At 34.7% G+C, this 17,245-nt stretch overlaps 1 non-coding gene across 1 annotated transcript; it reads left to right on the top strand.

Moving 5' to 3' along the window:
* The first annotated feature begins 15,914 nt into the window (after positions 1-15,914).
* Positions 15,915-16,019, top strand: LOC127546017 (U6 spliceosomal RNA). Its single transcript, XR_007949889.1, has one exon. It is a non-coding gene; the product is annotated as a U6 spliceosomal RNA (small nuclear RNA).
* Positions 16,020-17,245: the final 1,226 nt, after the last annotated feature.

Below are 17,245 nucleotides of genomic sequence, written 5' to 3'. Positions count from 1 at the left end.
GAAATGAATATAAACTGCTTGCATTTTTGTTTTTCTTCCCGGGTTATTTATACCTTCTGAATCCAATTCTCCCTGTGCAACAAGAGAACTGCACACATATATTGTATCTAGGATATACTGTAACCTATTCAACATGTAAAAGACTGCTTGCCATCTGGGGGAGGGGGTGGAGGGAGGGAGGGGAAAAATCGGAACAGAAACGACTGCAAGGGATAATGCTGTAAAAAATTACCCTGGCATGAGTTCTGTCAATAAAAAGTTATTTAAAATATATATATATAGGATTACTTGCCATCGAGGGGAGAGGGTAAAAGGAAGGAAGGGAACATTTGAAACACAAGGTTTTGCAGGGATTAATATTGAAAAATTATCCATGCATATGTTTTGAAAATTAAAAAAAAAAATTTAAGACAGTTGTGTGTGAAGCAATTAAATTTAATCTATACCTGGACAAAAATCCCCTATATATCATGTGCTTGGGACATGTTATTTAAAATGTTTGAGACACTTTATTTTTCCCATGATTTCATGCTTGTAAAGAAGTCAGAGGCCACCTTATTCAACTGTACTTAAGAACAAAGATCCCTTGGCCACATAATAATAATTAGCAGGCATTTATTTAGTTCTCTAAGAGAAAGATTCTTGAACTGTGGTTCATGACCCTATTATGGAGTCATGAAACTGAATGTGGGGATCACAAAATTATGATTTATTATCAGAAAATGTTTGATTTGTACACCTATTTATATTCCTATATACCTGGGATTATGTAAAAATTGTCAGGAGAAAGGGGGGTCACAAGTGAAAAACATTTAAGAAGTCCTGGTTTAAAGCATATATACATTGCTTTATAAATATTATCTTATTTTTCTTCACAACTTTAAGTCAATGCTGTTGTTATCCCCATTTTACAGGAGAAATAATTAAGACAAACATTTTAAATTTCTTTTCCAATGTCATATAACTATCTAAGGTTGAATCTGACCTCAGACCTCCAGAGGCAATTGGGTAACACAATGGATAGAGTGATCTGATCTTAAACACTTACTAGCTGTATTGCTTCAATCTATTTGCTGAAGTTTCTAAAAAATGATGTAGAGATGGAAATGGCAAATCACTCTAGTATCTTTGCTAAAGAAAACCCCCAAAGAGGGTCATGAAGAGATGTACACAACTGAAAACAATTGAACAGCAACAACTTCATGACTTAGAGGTTGCTATTCTATTCACTGCACCATCTCATGTCCTCTAAGGCTTTGCTTGAAGATTCCCAAATTGAAGAGGCACCCCCCCATCATCTGAAGCAATCCATCCTATTTTTCTATAGCCTTGGTTAGATCATTTTTCTTTACATTAAGCCTAAAAGTTTCTTTTTTATAAGTTCATGAATTGTTCTTGCTTCTGTCCTCTTTAAGCACATAAAACAAGCTAATTCCATCATTCATGTGATCAAACTTTAAATATTTTAAGATAGTTATCATGTTCTCCCTGGTCTTTTCTTCTCCAAACATCCCCCATTTCCTTCAGATAATCTTCATATGGCAAGAATTTAAAAACTTTCACTGTCCTCGGTGCCCTCTTATTTAAAAAAAATTATTCAGTCAAAATAGGTCTGCAGCTTTTGCTAAATTTAATCATCACCTTTTAACGATGACTTATAAAATATGGCATTCAGAACTTACCACACTGATCCAGATGTGACCTGACCATGGAAGACTAAATAGAATGATCACCTTCTTAATACAGTCTACTATTCATCTCTTTGATGGCAAGCTAAGAATGCATTAGTTATCTTGGTTAAGGTACCCTCTACTGAGACTCCCAGATTTTTCTCAAACTGTTTCCATCATGCTTTAATTATCTTTTACTTACAAAGTTTTTTTTTTTTAATTTAAGTTGGTCCTAATTTTCTAAAGGCTTTGGGGGTATGTGATAGACATAATATTCATTTATGTCATTTTATCTTCTGCAAAACAATCATATTTAATAAGCAAATAGTTTTTCTCCTAATATATATTTTCCCTATTACATATTTAAAATTTTTTTCTATTTTTTTAAGTTCCAAATTTTATTTCTCTCTCTCCTCACCCTTCTCTGAGACTGTTAAGCAATCAGTTTTTAGCTCTTTGACCATAGTTCCTATTTAAGCTTTTTATTTTATTTTATTCATTTTTATTTTGTCAAATGAGTCAAATAATTGGTACTTTTGCTGCCTTTTTTAATTTTCAAATTTCTCATTCAAGGCAATTCCAATAGACTTATTATGGAAAGAGTCATCCATATCCAGAGAGAGAACTATAGAGACTTAATGTGGATCACAGCATAATATTTTCACTTTTTATTGTTTGTTTGCTTGGTTCTTTTTTCCTTCACATCTTTTTTTCTTTTTTGATCTGATTTTTCTTGCACAGCATGATGAATCTGGAAATATATTTAGGAGAATTACACATGTTTAACCTGCTGTCTTGGGGAGGAGAAAAGAGAAAAGAGAAGAAAAAAATTGGAACACAAAGTTTTGCAAAGGTAAATGTTGAAAACTATGCATGTATTTGGGAAAATAGTTTTAAAATAATAAAAGAAATTTTTAAAAAAGAAAAAAAAAACAAGTCACTTTCATATTATTTTATTTGTCAAAATACAACAAAGTTGATAGGGGACCAATACACAGAAGTACAACATATTACATGACTTTTCTAATATAATGAAACTAGTTGGTAACAAATTCAAGACTTGATCCCAGTCTCCTGATTTGAAGCTCAGTGCTTTTGCCCAGCAAATGTTATTGTTTTGAAATGAATTATTTTAAGCATGTCTTATATCCTATGACTCAGTTCCTGTTTCCACAAATTATTCAATAATCTATTTGGATAATCTTATGTTAACCATAGGATCAAAGATCTTGAGCTGGAAAAGGCCTCAAAGTTCATCTAATGCTTTCTAATCCCTTATGTTAAGATGAAACTGAGGTTCACCAGAGAACAAATGATTTGTCCAAGGTTATACAGGTAGAAAATTACAGAGGCAGGATATGAATCCTTTGCTATCTAATTGGTTAGATTCTAAACCTTAACTCTATGTCTTTCACATAGTAGGCAGCTGATAAATGCTTGGTGAGTTGACTTTATTTCTAACTTTTTACAAAAAGCCATCATAGACAAATAACATTTTGCAATTTTTCTCAATAACAGTATTTCCTAGGAGTCAGTACTCCTAAGCTGAGCTGGAAAAAAGGTAATCAAAAAAGTTCATGAGACAAACAAAATTTAACTAGTCCCTCCTTGTTTGCCAATATCACTCTCAACTGACTGATTTTTCCCATTTTTTTTACTAGTTTTAACTTTCTCTTATTCATTATTATCTATACTCTTTTCATCTCCTGTCTTCCTTATCCCCAAAAATGCATAAAAGAAAAAAAATATATGTATATATAAACATATATGTGTATATATGTATATATATATATGTTTATCTAATTCAGTATCTATCTTTTTTGTACATTTTCTCACTCAATAACCCAAAAGTGAATGGTCAGATGTTTATCTGTTACAGAATCACAAAACAAATTCAATATTGTTCCTAAGAAGTATTAAATCCCATGAAATCCATATGCCTTCAATCACATGCAATAGCAGTCAAGAAATATTCCCTTTCTCCATTGAAACTGTTGTTTTGTTCTTCCTTCTCGAATAGGACCATGACATCAGGGAGGTGATACCATGGTAAGCAAATAAATTGGATTTAAGTGATGAAAGACTGTGTAGTCACCTGCCTCACTATCACCTCCAGAATCATCTGTGCCCAGGAACAAGATATAGATCAAGATGACTGGAGATGGCCCTCAATATTTTGAATCTCAACCTTGCCTTGAGTCTTCAATGAAAAACTCCTTCTTCCAATTATAAGAGGTCTCATGATTATGCCAGATATGTGTGGTCATGATTGTGCTAGATAATAATCATTTTTAACCATTTCTCTCACAATGACCCTATGAGATATAAGGACAAGTTTTATTCTCCTCATTTTATTAATGACCAATCAGAGATATTGTCATTTGCTCACAGTCTTACAACTAAAAAGAGTCAGAACAAGAATTTGAATCCACGTCTTCTGTCTTCAAAACCAGGTCTCTTTCCAGACAATCTCTCTTGATTTGACTTATTTTCTTTCAGCATTGTCACCCAGAATTAGAGATCATAACAATTATTAGCTGAGTAACCACAGGCAATCCACTGGATCTCTCAACACTATAATCCACTTATTTATTTTTTTTAAATAACTTTATTGATAGAACTCATGCCAGGGTAATTTTTTTTACAGCATTATCCCTTGCAGTCGTTTCTGTTCCGATTTTTCCCCTCCCTCCCTCCACCCCCTCCCCCAGATGGCAAGCAGTCCTTTACATGTTGAATAGGTTACAGTATATCCTAGATACAATATATGTGTGCAGAAACGAACAGTTTTCTTGTTGCACAGAGAGAATTGGATTCAGAAGGTATAAATAACCCGGGAAGAAAAACAAAAATGCAAGCAGTTTATATTCATTTCCCAGTGTTCTTTCTTTGGGTGTAGCTGCTTCTGTCCATCTTTGATCAATTAAAGCTCTCTTTATCGAAGAGATCCACTTCCATCAGAATACATCCTCAAACAGTATCGTTGTTGAGGTATATAATGATCTCCTGGTTCTGCTCGTTTCACTCAGCATCAGTTCATGTAAGTCTCGCCAGTCCTCTCTGTATTCATCCTGTTGGTCATTTCTTACAGAACAGTAATATTCCATAACATTTATATACCACAATTTACTCAACCATTCTCCAATTGATGGGCATCCCTTCATTTTCCAGCTTCTAGCCACTACAAACAGGGCTGCCACAAACATTTTGGCACATACAGGTCCCTTTCCCTTCTTTAGTATCTCTTTGGGGTATAAGCCCAGTAGAAACACTGCTGGATCAAAGGGTATGTTATACCTGTTATAGTTACTCTCAATAGGACTGCCAAATACCTGTTGTTTTTAGGATTGTATGCAGGGTTGAACTTAATGAAACCTACTCTTATGCAGCCATTTGTGATGTTCATTAGTTTCAATGGAGAGAAAGAGGGAATATCACTTGAAAACCATTGCATAGAAAGTATGTGGATCTTCTTAGGAACAATATTGGACTTGCTTTGTGTGTCTGTAACAGATAAACAGATCTGACCTGTTGTATTTACTCTTAATAGGATTGGCAGGAGTACCAATTGAAATAATGAATATAAAGTGCTCTAAAATGTCAGCTATTATGAATTCCCACTCATCTTCATCCACTTTCAATCACATCCATAAGAATGAGTGAATTTCCCATAGAAAGAAAAGTGTAAATTTGAGCCATAGGCAACAGAAGCAGCTAGGTGATTCAGTAGATAGAGCACTCTGCTCAGAAAGAACTGGAGTCAGAAAGAACTTAGTTCAAATCCAATCTAAGACACTTTTTATTTGCATGACATTGGTCAAGTGATTTTGCCTAAGTTTAAAATAAAATAATAGCACCTATTTCCCAAAGTTTGCTGTGAGGTTAAAATGAGATAATGTTTATAAAGATCTTTGAATAGCTTAAAATATCATCTAAACACAATTATTTATATGATTATGCATCTGGTATGAAGTTGATTGCTTAAGGTTCCTTCTAGCTCTAAGATTTTATCTTCTAGAGTATTTGTGTTGGTATTATAAAGCACTAGTTATAGCAGATGTTTTATAATATAGGATGCCTGAAAATTTCAACAGCTGACAGGTCCACTCACCTCTTCCCTATGTCTCATTCAAAATGGTTTATAAATCTTAGTAGTGCCCATCAACAAGTCTGATTTAAGTGACTATTATCCTCTCTCACTTTCATTTAAAGAATTTTTCATGAATCCTTGGTTTCTCCTATGCTTGAATGCATTTGAAGAACACTGTTCCCAAGATTTGCTAATATGTTTCTAATTCTTCACTCACTCACTATTTAGGTATTGAGGTATGCCTGGTATTATCCTGCTGTTGATGGATTTTTAAAATAAAAAAACAGAGTTCACAGTGTTTCTGAAAGAGCTAGATTTTGCCATTGGCCTCTGTCAGTTAAACTTTTATCTTCTTCAGTGTTTTGTGTGGTAGAATTTGTCTGGACCACTTGTCATCATATTAAAAAATAGCTTTAAGAAGCATAAAAAGCATAATACTATACTTCAGAATTTTTCTAAAGAATGGAAAATTTGAAAAAAAAAGAATGGAAAATTTGAACCACATAAGATAAATGAATCAATATTAATCCATTCTTCTACACATATCAGTAGCAGAGTACTGGGGTTAAGCAGGATTAACTTTAAAAGGACTGTCTCTGTGAGTAGAGTAAAATTTAGCTAAAATGAAAAAGATCATGGAAAAAAGAAAAGGACATATTGATCCAAGGATATTTTTACACCAAAGAGCTGAAAATCAAGCAAACCAGCACTGAGCTGTGATCTAAGAGAAGCTATGTGATGCAGAGCAAAAACCAATGAAATTAGAGTTAGAGAACTTCTGTTACAATTTTAACTCTTACTTTTTAAGGCATCTAGAGAGGATAGCATAGAATTTTGGCCTTAGAGTTCAAATCCATCCTTGAACACTTGTTATATGACTCAGGGAAAGTTATTTAACCATTCTGTGCTTCAATTTCCTTAGTCATAAAAATAATAATAGGAGGGTTGTTATGAGGTTAGAATGAAATAATATTTATAAAGTATTTTGAAAACCTTAAAACACCAAATAAATGCTAGCTATTATAATCATTGTTGCTCAAGCCATAGCAAGCTAAATAGTTAGAATTTAAAACCAAGTATTTTCACTGCAAGCACAATTTTTTCTATTAAACCAAATTGCCCGTTTCATAGGATTAGGCATAAGGGTTAAGTTCCCTTGTTTAGAAATTCCCTCTACCAAGGTGGATTAGCCCTTTCTCTGCAATTGTATTCGAGTTCACTGAAAAATTAAATGACTTATCCAGGTTTGCACAGACAAAAAGTGACAGAAGGAGGATTCAAACTCATTTCATATAGACTCCCAAATCAACTCTATCTTCCATAACAGGTAGCTTATCACCATTTTCTAAGGAATGTAATATGCTCTGTTATTTTTTTCTTCTAAACAGTAAGCCTGAGATGCCAATCTTAATAAAATTATAGGATTTTATTAGAAAGAGCCTCAGAATCCATCTAATCTAACTGAGATTTAAAGAAAAATTCCCAATTGAGGGTGATGTCTTGGAATACTTTACTTTTTGTTATATATGATTTTCATTTCTGATTTCTTGAAATATAGCTCTGAAGGGGAAGATTATGGAAAGATAGCAGAGTGGGTTGGTAAATTTCAGGTTCTCTAGATTTGCCCCCATAGATAGGACAAATTTGAGCTTCCAGGAGAACATAGACTGGCAAAAAAATCAAGAAGATTTAGGGCAGAACAGGGATCTTTCTGGTATTACCCAACAAGATCTGAAAAAAGACCCCAAGACAGGATTATCCTATGTAAAGTGCAAACACTTCCCAGATGGCTCTGCTGAAACACCAACCAGGGAGCTCTTGGGCTGACTGGGTATGGCTGAAGCCCCAGCAAGAACCACAGAGACTTTTACCTTCTGCATTTTTTGTCGAGTTGGGGTTTGAGTCTGAGAAAACTGAATGAAACTGGGCTGATTGGGAATGCAGGGTGCAGCTGTGCTATTGATACAGGACCCTGGGCAAGAAGGAATCAGCACCAGGTGAGTGCAGAAACAGCAGGGCAGGGACACTACTGGCTGGAGTAACTAGTAGGGGTGGAGAGCATTTGGTTTGGGGTCCCAGGTCAGAAGGGAGAGCTAAAGAGAAGTTTGAGACACTATCCCCCTACCCTATGATTAGAGGTACTTATACTAATACCTCTTATTTTAAAAAAATGAATTGGCAAAAAAGAAAGATCTCCATCATTGAAACATACTATGGGAACAAGGAATGCCAGAGTTCATCTTCAGAAGAGGCCGCTTTAATAAAAAAAAAAAATTAAACTTCTATCCTAAAGAGTAATGTGAAATGTCTCCCTGCCTAGAGAGAATTTATAGAACTCAAAAATAAATTTAAAAGTCAAATGAGAGACTTTGAGGAAAAAGTAAAAAAAAAAAAAAAAGAAAAAGAAAACTATCCAAGAACAATAAGAAGATTATGAAAAATAAAAACTAACCAACTAAAAAAGGAGGTACACAGTCTCAAAGAAGAAAATAATTATTTGAAAATTAGAATTGGCTAAGGGGAAGCCAGTGAAGCTATGAGAAACCAAGAAAAATAAAACAGATTATAAAGTATGAGAAAATAGAACAGAATATGAAATATCCCATAAGAAAAATGACAGGAAGATCTGGAGAACACATCAAGAAGAGAAAATATAAGAATAATTGGTCTTCCAGAAAGCTGTGCACAAAAAGAGAACCTTACAGGAAACAATGCAGGAAATAATCTAAGAAAATTGTTCTGGAATGATAGAAACTACAGGGAAAGTAGAAGTGGAAAAAAAAAAATCTACTGATCATTACCTCAGTGAGATCCTTTGTGGAAAACACACAGGAATATTATTGTCAAATTTTGAAACCCCCAGATCAAAGAGAAAATTTTGCAAGAAACAAGAAAAAAAATTCAAATACACTGAAGCTACAATTAGAATTGTACAATATTATCTATCAGCAGCTATGATAAAATAAAAAAAAAAAAAAAAAAAAAAAAAAACAGGTCCTGGAATATTATCTACCGACAATCAAAAGAACTAGGCCTGTGGCCAGAAATATCATATCCAGCAAAAATATCCTAATTTTTTTTTATTTTTTCATTAAAGCTTTTTATTTACAAAACTTATGCATGGGTAATTTTTCAACATTGACCCTTGCAAAACCTTCTGTTCCAAATTTCCCTCTCCTTCCCCTCACCACCTCCCCTACATGGCAGGTAGTCCAATACATTTAAAAAAAAAAAAATCTCTAATTTTGAATGAGAAAAGATAGACATTCAATGAACTTGCAGATTTTTCAGACTTTCCATCAACCAAACCCAAACTTAACAGAAAATTTGACATATAGAATCAATATTAAAGATCAATTTTAAGGAACTCAACATAGACAAACTATTCAAACATGGGCAAATTATTCATATTTTCTCTACATGGAAAATGTATACTCTATGTTTAAGATTCACATCAACAACAGAGTAGCTTAAAAGAAAGATGGGCAAAGTTAAGGTAAAAATAGTAAGTATATAATATAAATGAGATGCAGAAGAATGAATGGGACAAACTGAGTGAAGACTTCGTATAAGGCTGTGTCTTCAACCTATGCCCTAATTGTGACTTGAGACTTTGCAATAAGTTGAGCTGTTGTGCCACAGTTTCCTTTGATTATTCTACCTTATTTTCCCCAAATTATTCTGCCTGGTTGCAGTATCCCCCCTCCTAAATCATCATGACCCAGATAAGGAGAAAGACCTTCCATCTTAGACATTAGGACCCCAGACCTTCCCTACTTATCAGAATGTCTGGTGCCTCCCCCGATCTTGTCATTGTTCTTCTTGATCCCAACTTATCAGAATGTCCAATACCTCCCCCCAACCTGCCAGAACCAGACTGATAGTCTGTTCCTGTTCTCAGCACTCTGAATCTGCCCCTGTCTTGGTCTACCCCCTGGTAGCTTGGAGCCACATGTATAAATATACTTCATGGAAAGCACACATTAGGGTTGGATGCTTTGGACATCAGTCCTGTGCCTCCAGCACAATCTCTCCCTTTCAAATTAAATATTAAAAACTCTCTAATCTCTATCTTGCCTCAGTTTCTCTGGCATTACAGAGCTATAACTAAAAAGCTACAGGTGTTCAATTGTCTTGGATGAACATTTCCCCTCCTATTCCTCCCATCTCTTAATTAGCATTTAAATATTTCATGAGTAAAGAGTTTGTTATTTATTAGTATTCTTTTCTGGAATAGATTTACACATTTAGAGTCTGGACTCCCTCAGACAATGGGAGAAAAGGTCATGAGGGAGTGGGGATTTCTATGTTAGGGCCTATATAATCTTATGTTTTGCAGTTTGTAGTTTGTATTTCTCTATTGAAATCTTGTCTGTTAGGAGTTGCACTTTCTCACGAGATCATAATAGATTTTTTTTTTTTTTTTTGCTTTTCACCTTGAGAGTCTCTGATTTTAATCTGGGTAAAGGTATCCCACTGTCTAATTTTATCAACATAATGGTATTAGAAGGGGTAGAAGGGATTGTAGTTCTAAAAATCTACTCACATAAGGAATGTGTTCAATAGGCAACCTTACATATATGCCATGAAGAGTATATCACCCTCCAAAATACACAAAGAAATAAGGAAAGGTTTGGGCAGATGAGGAAGCAAAAGGGGAGGAAAGAAGACAAGGAAAAGATCCTTAGCTGGAAGGAGGTTAAGTAATAATAACGCAAGTCATGAAGCAGAATTTAAGCAAAGAATCAACAGGGAGAGGAAAGACGTGTGTATGTTGGAGAGGAATGTTTGTATATATGTATATATCTACATGTGTAGATATAAACATATCTTTTCTTAACTGTAGATTGCTTGGGAGTAGGGGAGGAATGAAAAGGAGAAAAAAGAATAAAGTAAATAAGATGTGCAGTAGAGAACCAAAAAACAGTTTACAAGGAAGTAAAGAAAAATAGATATTCATGAATATAATTTCTACATAGATATATATTCTTGATCTAATAATTTGTTGTTATATATTTTGAATCCTCCCTGATGTTCTGCTAGGTACATGACAATGTTCTCTTTTGGTTTGCTTTATTTTGTTTTCTATTCCTTTTTTGCTTTTCTTTTTTCCTTATTCTGTTTTTTTTCAATCAAAATAAATTTTTTAAAAAGAAATATAGCTCTGAAAAGACAGGCTTTTAAGAGCTGATTGTGTTTTAAAATGGAGCTATTTGCCCTATTTTAAAACCCAAATCAGTCTGGTTTTCATTAAATGGGCCAATTATTAGTGTCCCAACTCGAGCCTGAAATGCTTGAATTAAATTATGAGTAGGGAATAACTATGTAAATTCATCATCCTCACTCTCTCCTCCTGAGTCATTGGAATCTAGTGACAAGACAAAGGTCAAGATAATTAGTGATGACCCAGGATATAGTGAGTGACCATGGCCTTTTTTAAGTTAAGCTCTTTGTGAGACCTGGAAAGACTTACATTAACTGATGCTAGGTAAAGTGAGCAGAACAAGGAGAACATTATATACATAGTCCCAACAAGATTATGTGATCAATTGTTATGGACTTGACTCTTCTCAACAATGTGGTGATTCAAAGAAATTCTAATAGACTTGGGATGGAAAATGTCATTCACATCCAAAAATGAATGTGAATCAAAGCATAGCATTTCACTTTTTATTGTTGCTCTTCTTTATTTGCTTGTTTTCTTTTTCCTTTTTTTTTCTCTTTTGATCTGATTTTTATGTGTACAATATAATGAATATGGAAATATGTTTAGAAGAATTGCACATGTTCACCCTATATCGGATTGCTTGCTATCTTGGGTAGAAAGGAAGGGAGAAAAGAGGGGGAAAAAAATGAATACAGTTTTGCAAAGGTGAATGTTGAAAACTATCTTTGCATATATTTGAAAAAATAAAATACTATTTTAAAAATTAATTAAGGGCTTTCTGGGTAGCTAGGTGGTTTAGTGGATAGACCACTAACCCTAGAGTCAGGAAGATCTGAGTTCAAATGTGGTCTCACAACTTACTAACTGTATGATCCTGGGCAAAATACTTTCCCAGATTGTCACCTAATAATAATAAAAATAAATTAAGTATTTTTCCTAGATCTATTTGTCTGAGGCCATGCCCATTCAATGACTAAAACCTGAGTAAGAGTTGAGATAATAGATGGCTTAATTTTCCAACACAAAGATATCAATCTGGGAGGGAAGAACTCTCTGATTTTTCTAATCAGAATAGAAAACAATTGCTATTTGCCCTTATTTTAAGCCATCAAAACCGAAACAATAAGTCACAGAGGCTTGAAGTGGGACTATTATTGACCATTTAACAAAAACCAGAGTGATTTGGGTTTTAAGGTAGGGTAAAATAATTCTATTTAAAACACAATTGGCTTTTTAAAGCCTGTCTTTCCAGAGCTATTTTTTAAGAAATCAAAAATGAAAAACACATAGGACAAAAAGATAATTGTTCCAGGTTTTTGAAAAAAAGAAAAGTAATATTAATAATAAATAAACAAATGAAGAAGGAGGAGATGGAGGAGGAGGAGAAGGAAGATGAAGATAAAAAAGACAATAATAAAGATGAAGACCAAGATGAAGGGAAAGAAAATAGTAGCATCTCCCAACTACCACTTGAATTGGCAGTTTGAGTCACCAGAGAGCAATGACTACAATTCTCAGATAACATAGTGAGTACAGTTAGTAAAAAACATTCTCATAAAAACCTAGTTTATCTTCCTACACATACAGCCTCCATGGAAGGAGTAAGCTTAAACTTAGACCTCCACAACTGTAGTAAAGCACAGAAATATGTGTGATAAGATTTGCAAGAAGTCCTTTTCTCTGAGTAGAGACTTCACGCAAAACCCTTGTTGTTGTAGCTCATCTTTCATTCTCAGAGGAACAGTTACATCCCATGGGTGGTCTTAACTTGCTTGTGAATTGTTTATGAGTAGGGCAGAGCTGCAAAAAGTCATCAACCTCACTCTCTCCTCCAAAGCCACTGGAGTATAGTTAATGTGGTTCAAAGTTGATATAGAAAGAATTCTGAGAGATTTCTCTTATCCACTGAAATCTTTATTCATGTAAAAGCATATGGGCTAGTCCTAGACAGGGCTAACAAGGGGGAGAAAAAAAGAGGATAGAAAATTTTGGCAGTTTCTCAAGACTCCTGATGCAACAAAGCCTACACACAGGAACAGGATATGGAACAAGGATATGGGTCTTTATGACCTCTAAGATAAGTTGCACTATGGGGGAAAAAAATCAGGAAAAGGAATATTCTTTTTACTGCTTATGCAAGGTTATGCAACAACTGAAAACACATTTCTGGAACAAAATTCAGGGACATGTTCAGGGGCCCAAATCATCAAAGTGGCAAGAAAAAGGTCAAGATGACTGGCAATGGCCCAAAATGCTAACAAATGATCATCAATCTTTACTTGAAGACTTCGGGGGGAAGGGGGTATTCACTATATACCAAAGCAACCTATTTTACTTTGGGATACCTTCAAGATTGGGAATATTCTCATCCATCAAACCTTAATGTGCCTTTTTGTAGCTTCCCATCATATATAATTTTGTCCTCTGCTCTAGCAGAAGAATTCAACTAAAATATCATTCATTCCTTCAAATGATCCTCATATGTCATGGAACTCAAGGTCCTTCATCCTGATTTTCCTCCTCTAAAAGTTTCCTGTTTATAAACATGCTTCCTATAATTGAACATAACACTGCAGTTGATGGCTTGCCAAAATAGAGCACAATAGGGCCAACACCTTTAGCTTTGTGTGCTGGGCCTCTCTTAATGCAAGCTAAGATCCCCTTAGCTTTTTTGGCTAACATATTATTCCATTGCTTCATATTGAATATGTTATCTAAACTGAGAGTTTCAGTTTTCCATGCATGTAGAGCTGCTCAAAGAGATCAATTTGGTGACTTATTAAATTGTCCATTCTTGTTATGTCTTATTCCTACCATATTCTCTATAATATGGGTCTACTTGCAGTTTCTTGAACACAACACTCCATCTCCTATCTCCATGCCTTTGTGTCTGGTTGTCCTCTGTGCCTAGAATGTGCTTCTCCTTCAGTTCCATTTCTTAATTCCCCTACTTTCTTTAAAACCTAGATCAAGTTTCACCTTCTACATGCTTTCTTGATTGCATACAACATATACACATACACACAAAATGTAATTACATATATATATAATTATATTTAGATAAATATTCATTGTGTGTAAATATATGCATACATATATATACACATAACACAGTCATACATGATTGATTACCCTGTGAATTAGATAATACAAGCATTTCCATGCTACATAACCAGAAACTGAGACAGCTAAAGGGACTTCCAACTATCACTGTAAGATATAGCCAATACTCAAACTCGGCTCTAGTCTCCAAATCATTCTTACTGCTTTTCCACTTCTGACACTTATTGATTGTGTGCCTTAGGTAAAATACTTAATTCCCTAAACTTCTCTGTTTTATTGTCCCACAAAATGGAGAGAAAAAATTCAGGAAGATAGAGGTTAGATGACTTGCCTAGGAGCACAGACCTAGTAAGTGTTTGAGGCTAGATTTGAACTCAGATCCTTTTGACTCCAAGAAGAGATAGAAAGTGAAAAACTCTTGTCAATTGGTTAAATGCCCAGTTTGATAAGTAGAAGCCTTTTCTGGTGCTCCTACATGCTAGTGACTTTCTCTTTAAGGTTATATAGTATTGAACTTGTAGGTATCTTGTAAATTCTATTGTCCAACGACAAATAGGTAATAAGTGACAGAACCAGAATTTGAACCCAAATCTTCTGACTCCCATATCAGTATTCTTGCATTTATACCAAGTTGCCTGTCACACAAAAATAATAGTTTAAATACTCTTTTGTTTTTGTTTACCTCTCCTAATTGTTACCCTGGAGCCCAATCTTGTTTTAAATCCTAAGAATTTAATATCAGCAAAAGAAACATTTGGATGTCTCATGTTCCATTTCAAACTACCAAATCATTTTTCAAGATCTACAAAATAAACGAGCAAAAAAAAAAAAATCCTTCTACCCTCTATTGAGTGACAGGTGTATCTGAAATGGAAAGCAGCAATTGTTTCACGGAGAACAGACCTGCTGCATCTGAACGGGCACAGGAAGTGAGTAATGAAGTTTGTTTCAACCCTGTTCCTCCCCAGGAAAAGCCAATGGAAATCTAGAGATGAGAATATTGCTTCCCATATCCGAATTCATAAATAGCCCGTAGCTGATCCTCTTTCATAGTAAGTTCAGAGAGATAAAGAGAAAAAAAAAAAATGGTTACATATAAGATAACCTAGGATGGGAGAGCTGGGGAGAAAATGAGAGAAAACCTATCAAATCAAGCTGCAGACAGAGGCAAACCAACTTTTCAAAAGTCAAATAAGTGAAGAAAAGCAGAGTTGAAATGAAAAAATGATTTTACTGCCTTGTTTTTTAAGATTAAAAGATTTTTCTTTATTAATGACCTCAATTGTATTTTTTAGGTACAGAAGTTTTAAATTCAAATGCTTTGGGAAAAAACAAGATAATATTGCATTTCTATATTTCCTTGTAATATGCATTACAAGACAAAACAGTTTGGAAAGAGGATGAGAGACAAAATTGAGGGTTGGAGGGTTGGAAAGGAGGACTAAAGAAAAGGAATTAAATTGATTAATGTTGAATTCCTTTTTTAAAAATTCTTGGGCACTATGAATTCCTTGCAAACACAGTTCAGTTCTGCAGATTATTTTCCAAATGTGTATAAAATGGAATCAAAAAGGGAGGATTCCTTTAGAATCTAGAGAGGTGCAATGTTAAAAACAATGATTATCTGGTAGCAAGTGCTCCTGTCTTCTATCTCAGCCTCCTACTCTTTCTGTTCCCATGAGTTTAACAAAATGAAAACATCTTCCCCATGATTGTTTTCATTTCCTTTTTCATTTAGTCATGTACAATACAGCACTTTGAATGAAGTCAGACTTTTTTTGCGCACATTTGTGTTTGAACTGGTCGGAACTGGATTTAACTGATTTGAATTGGTCAGAATTGGATGCGGCTATGCATAAAACACTGGACTTGGGGTTCAGAATGTCCTGAGTTCAAATCTAGCCTCAGAAATTTACTAGTGTAAATGCTTCAGTAGCACATATACTAAAATTGGAACAATACAGAGAAAATTAGCATGGCTCCTGGGCAAGAATGACATGCAAATTCATGAAGAAATTTACTAACAATTGGATCGTGGTGTAGTCATTTTTTCCTTTCTAGGTATCAATCTCCTCATCTATAAAATAGGAATTATAATAACAGGATTATAATAACACCTCTCAGGGTTGTTGTGAGGATGAATGAAGTGAGATCATAATTGTAACTTGGCCAACTGTAAAGTCTTATATAAATGCTATCATCATCATCATTATTTGTTTTCTAACTCTACCTCATAACACAGCTATAAATGCTAATAGGGAAGAAATCTGTTTGGAGACTGGGACCATGGAGGAACAGAAGTTTGTGTATGGGGAAGGATGGAAGACAGGACTAAAGGTCCCAATAGAGTTCAAGGTCCTAAGCAAGTTGAAGGGCACAGCTGAATAGTGAGTAAGGATTGAGGTATAGGAGAATACTATATCCTAGAGGAAGTAGATAAATTATAGAATTCAAGGAAACAGTCAAGGTTGGAGATCTGAGAATTCTTATGAGACAAGAAGATTCAAATGGCTTCTGAGTAAATGGTCTGACCTCACAGTCCAAATTTCAGAGCATATAGTATGGAATGATCACTGAGATCCCTGGGAGGATTGACATAGAGTTTGACATTTAGAGAGCTGTAGCCATAGAGATTAAGGTAGGAACCCAAGCATGAAAGGCCGGACTCTGGTTATCATGGAATGACTGTTCTTTAGAGTGAAGATGTGGACAGAGGGATTCCTCAGAAAGTCCCAACACAGAATGGTTGCCACATTTAATACAAGATAGGGAAAATGCTGAGCTGGTGCCAGCTTAAGCAGGATGCCCACCAATGGTTCCCAGCCAATATGAGATCTGGGGTCTGGAGGGAGAAAGATGGACTTTAGGCAGAGTAGATATTTAAATAAGTACCACAAAGGATGCCCAACACAGCGGTATAATACAGGAGCTCTGGAGCTAGAATATCTGGTTCTAAATCCAGATTCCTAGATTTAGTCTCTGGCCCCAGTTAAAATCCTTCTCAAACATGAGGCTAAGTGATTAACCACTGAATGGAGAAACAATTCACAATCTACCAATCAGAAAATATTCTTTATATTCTCCTGTGCATATGTAGATCACTCTACCTTCTCTCATGAACTCATAAAAGTAAAGAACTAAGTAATTGGTTTCATCCTGTTTTTATTTTTATTATAGTTTCCCACTCATGGTTTTCTTACACGTGTGTGTATATGTTTAGGCACACACATATACTCTAGCTAGCATTTTTATTAT

This window comes from Antechinus flavipes, chromosome 1 (assembly GCF_016432865.1).
Source record: "Antechinus flavipes isolate AdamAnt ecotype Samford, QLD, Australia chromosome 1, AdamAnt_v2, whole genome shotgun sequence".
NCBI classification, from domain to species: domain Eukaryota; kingdom Metazoa; phylum Chordata; class Mammalia; order Dasyuromorphia; family Dasyuridae; genus Antechinus; species Antechinus flavipes.
Note: the sequence above shows the minus strand (reverse complement) of the source record. Positions and strands in the feature narration are given on the sequence as shown.